Raw genomic sequence first — 5,180 nt, forward strand, 5'->3', positions numbered from 1 at the left:
TTTCTGTCTGCACAGAATAGCTCTCCTAAGAGACAATGAGACACTCTATGCACCATTGGTGTATGTTTAATGAGTGTCTTAGAATCGCGACAGAGAAACTGAGCAACTGGAGAAGGTATATGCTGCAAGTAATTTCTTAGTATAAGTGAGGGAGCTAAGCACCTCAAGGTCACATGTAAGCACACACAAAATGGGAAGAGACAGCCACTTACAGACTCAGATCAAGCCAAAGCTTCCTGCACTGAGAAACAAGAGTTTTTAGAACTAACTGGTTAGGAAAGCCAGAGAGGAAAGAACAGCATTACAGGCCCAGAATCTCTACAAAGTGTTGACTGTCAAGATCTGACTTAGTTAAACCCACTCAAGATACCTTCCCATTCATTAATATTAGAAGCAATTGATTAGAGATTTAAAGTACATCCACAAAATCCTTTCATAGCAACACCTACACTGTTGTCTTAATAACTGGAAAGAGTCACATGTATTCTACAGAGTGACTGGACTGCTTTCTTTCTTGTCAAGAGGCTTGGTGACCTGTAACCTACACTAACCAGTCACATGCACAACAGGGAATTTTAGAAGCTGCTCTTCAGCTTAGCCATGCTGACACTCCGAAAGCCAGCCATCCTCTTTTCTCAAGTGCTCCTCTTGATCCCCAAATGTCCAGCTCCATGCTAGCGTCATGACCAATACAAAATAAAACTTGAAAGGAATAAACCACTTGGCTATATTGGCTGCTCTTCACCTAACTTCATTGTAACTGAGCAGAGCAGTTTTGATGAGTACGTTGTTTTGTCAGAGTAAAATACTCTGATGAGAAGGCAGGTGATGGCCGCATTGTGTTTCTTTCTCTCATTTGTTGCTGCATATCAGTGTGTGCTGAATGATTGTTCCTGGAAGTAAAACATTTGAGAGAGCATTGATTCAATGAGCCATTTCAAACTCACAGTATATCAATCAGAATTCTTAAAATACTGGAAAAAGAGTAGTGATAACACACTCTTCAGTCATAATAACACCTCATTATTATTCAGGTGTCTGATCTGTCACAGTAAATTCATGTCCTACAGGTGCAACCAAAGATAGAACAGATTTTGCACACAGAGAACATGTATTATAGAGGAGGTGAGGGAAAACTTTAAAAGGAATAGTTGAATGTAAAAAAAGTTTTTACATTAAGCAGATTCAATAATAAATGGATGAAATATATACAGCTATCAATAGTCTTAATTAAAAGAAAAAACAAAATCCATAAAATTGATGAATGTTAGTTTATGAACTAAGTACATATGGTATGTGGCCAGCCTGTAACCCACTAAGTAGTGCAGGCTGGCCTTTAGTTTGGAGTCCACTCTTCCTTGAGGTTAGAAAATACTATGTTTTTAGGCCTTTGCGAGTCAGGCTCCTATGTTTCACCAGCCTTCTCCCTTGGACCTCTGTGTTGTCAGCTTCACAAGTTCTGCTACATTAAGCTATAAACAATATTTCACCTACTTCCACAGTTCTGCAGTGTATGGATCAGACTGGGGGCATTTTAAAAATCCACAGGAAGTGATTTTCAGAGTGTACTCTCATACATCTTAAGTATTTATCTGATGACTAGGAACCCTAGTTCACAATATTTTGTTATGTTCTTCTATACTGATAAATGTGATTACTATTATTGATGAGTTAGAAATAGTTTTTGATTCATATGACTTTATTAATGGTGCCATGTAAATCTTTACAGCATAAGTTTTATGCTAATCATGGAAAGTGAGTTACACTGTGCTACAAAACATTCATCAAGTATAAAATACTTGCCAGTAGTTCTGTACACCTGTAACCTCAGTACCTGGAAGGCTGGGCAGGAGCATAGTGAGTCTGAAGATAGCTTGGGCTACTTAGGAAGACTCTATGTTAGAACATAACATTATTTGATGTTTTGTCTCATTTTATAAGCAATTAAATGACACACTCATCATGTCACATAACAGAAATAGAAATTCATTTTTGAAAATGTGAAATTAGCGATCTCTTGGTTGTGTTAACACTGTGGGATATAGTGGCCAATGTACACAACAGCCCACTGCATCACAGAGTACATGATACATGTGCTTATTGTTTCTAAAGCCATAGTAGACAAAATGACTAGATTAAACCCATCATGAGAGAAAATGGTACAACCAAGAACCACAGTCAACATGAGATGAGACCTGTGAAGACGGTGCACGAACATTATGACAAATTTTTATACAATAAAAACAATTTATAAGTAGAAAAGGAACCTATAACATTTCAATAAAAAGCTCAACAGAGTAAATCCATAAGCCAGTAATGAAATCACTAATACCATAAAATATTATGAGTAGAGGAATTTTAATCCAGCAACATGGCTACTCTGGCAAGGGATCACATCCAAAGATATGATCTTTTCTGAATGTAGGCACACCTTTAGTACACACCTTTCATCCCAATCAATGACATCTGCTTGAGGGGCAGACAAAGTGACAAATCAAAGAAAGACTTGACAGAATGAGTCAGAAATTAGATACACCCAACTTTCAGGAGGACAGGAAAGAGAGGCTACTTACAGAGCAGTGAGGAAGAGAGAATGAAAGGGAATTCGATTCAGTTCGGTTGAGTTCAGTTTGGAGTAGTTCAGTTTGTGGATTTGGGAAGCAGTCTTTCCAAGCAAAGCAATTCAATCAGAAGCCAAGAGACGCCAATTTGAATCAGTCATCTTGGAGAGAAGTTTGAGCCAGAACAGCTGAGTTAAACCAGGCAGCCAGAGTTCAGAAAGAGCTTGAAAGAGTGAGCATATTCAGTAGTAAGTCTCAGAGGCTGAAACATTCTAGGCCCAAGTTAGCAGATATAGGCTGAAAGCTGAAACCTCCTAGATCCAGGCTTGCAGAAGATAAGATTGTATGAAGGCTAGAAGCTTCCAGGCATGGGCCTACCGACAGTTAGAAATGTTCTGGGCTCAGCCTAAGCCAAGTTCTCATAAAACTTGGGTATGGCTTTCATCTTATCAATCTATCTGAGGAAATCAAAATGACGTTTACATTTACAATCGTGTGCCATCATAATTGAGTAAGCAGTATAGGCTTCCCCAAGCCAGGATCACCATGAGTATTTGACTACTGTTTCCTGCTGTGGTGAGAGAAAGTGACCTCACTAGGTGACAGGAGCTTTATACCTGCACCATATTCTTGAGAGACTAAAATCAGAAAGGTGGTCCAGCATCAGCTGGGGTGCCATCATGTAGCACATGAATGTGTCTGGCACAAACCTGATTAGGACATTTAAGTTTTGGTAAGGCATCAATAGGAACTGAACCTTTTTATTTTATACATCTACTTGTAAAAATGTCTTCCCACACACTGACTTGGGGTGATTTGAGCATCAAAGTTTGTTTTCTTCTTGCTGTAAAGAAGCATAAATTGTGAGACGGCTTTTGACTCTGTACCACATTTCATAAATGTACTCACATGACTTAATTTTCCCTTAAGTTAGATCCACATGATGCTTACTGCCACTCAAATACTGTTTGAAAAAGAGAGACAGATGACACATGATTGCAGTTCAAAGTAGTCATATTTATATAATCTTTACAAAAATATACAACTCAATAAGAGGACCATAAAAAAAAAAAAAAAAAAAGAAAGTCAGGCCCATATTGAACTCGAGTTGGAAGAGGCGAGTCCTGTCTCAAAATGGAGGTAAAACCGCCGCCCGGTCGCCCCCAGCCTGACTGCGGCTGTCGTTGCCGCCAGGGGGAGGAGAGCCATGATCCAAAGGAACCAGAGAAGCTGAGGAAGCTGTTTATTGGTGGTCTGAGCTTTGAAACCACAGATGATAAGAGAACATTTTGAGAAATGGAGCACACTTACTGACTGTGTGGTAATGAGAGATCCCCAAACAGAACGTTCCAGAGGCTTTGGTTTTGTGACCTAGTCTTGAGTTGAAGACGTGGATGCTGCTATGTATGCTCGGCCACAAAAGGTTGATGGGCGTGTGGTGGATCCAAAGAGAGCTGTTTTCTAGAAAGGATTCTGTAAAGCCTGGTGCCCATTTAACGGTGAAGAAAATTTTTGTTGGTGGTATTAAAGAGGATACGAAAGAATATAATCTGAGAGACTACTTTGAAAAGTATGGCAAGATTGAAACCATAGAAGTTATGGAAGACAGGCAGAGTCAGAAAAGGAGAGGATTTGCTTTGTAACTTTTGATGATCATGACACAGGTGATAAAATTGTTGTTCAGAAATACCACACTATTAATGGACATAATTGTGAAGTGAAAAGGGCCCTTTCTAAACAAGAGATGCAGTCTGCTGGATCACAGAGAGGTCGTGGTGGCGCATCTGGCAACTTCATGGGTCATGGAGCAAACTTTGGAGATGGTGGAGGAAACTCTGGTCGTGGAGAAAACTTTGGTGGAAGAGGAGGCTATGGTGGTGGAGGTGGTGGCAGCAGAAGTAGTTATGGAGGTAGTGACGGTGGGTATAATAGATTTGGAGGTGATGGTGGCATCTATGGTGGTGGTCCTGGTTACAGTAGTAGAGGAGGTTATGGAGGTGGTGGACGGGGATGTGGAAATTAAGGTGGTAGATATGGTGGTGTTGGAGGAGGATATGATGGTTACAATGAAGGAGGAAATTTTGGTGGAGGTAACTATGGTGGTGGGAACTATAATGACATTGAAATTATAGTGGACAGCAGGAATCAAATTATGGACCTGTGAAAGGGAGCAGTTTTGATGGAAGAAGCTCGGGCAGTCCCTGTGGTAGTGGCTATGGATCTGGAGGTGAAGTGGTGGATATGGTAGCAGAAGGTTTTAAAACAAAACAGAAATGGCTACAGTTCTTAGCAGGAGAGAGAGAGAGGAGTTGTCAGGGAAGTTGCAGGTTACTTTGAGACAGTCATCCCAAATGCATTAGAAGAACTGTAAAAATCTGCCACAGAAGGAACGATGATCCATAGTCAGAAAAGTTACTGCAGCTTAAACAGGAAACCCTTCCTGTTCAGGACTGTCATAGCCACAGTTTGCAAAAAGGGCAGCTATTGATTAATGCAATGTAGTGTCAATTAGATGTACATTCCTGAGGTCTTTTATCTATTGTAGCTTTGTCTTTTTCTTTTCATTACATCAGGTATATTGCCCTGTAAATTGTGGTAGTGGTACCAGGAATAAAAAAA

At 40.0% G+C, this 5,180-nt stretch overlaps 1 pseudogene; it reads left to right on the forward strand.

Moving 5' to 3' along the window:
- The first annotated feature begins 3,659 nt into the window (after positions 1-3,659).
- Positions 3,660-4,845, forward strand: LOC117718076 (heterogeneous nuclear ribonucleoprotein A3 pseudogene; annotated as a pseudogene).
- The last annotated feature ends 335 nt before the right edge of the window (positions 4,846-5,180 follow it).

This window comes from Arvicanthis niloticus, chromosome 12 (genome assembly GCF_011762505.2).
Source record: "Arvicanthis niloticus isolate mArvNil1 chromosome 12, mArvNil1.pat.X, whole genome shotgun sequence".
NCBI lineage: Eukaryota > Metazoa > Chordata > Mammalia > Rodentia > Muridae > Arvicanthis > Arvicanthis niloticus.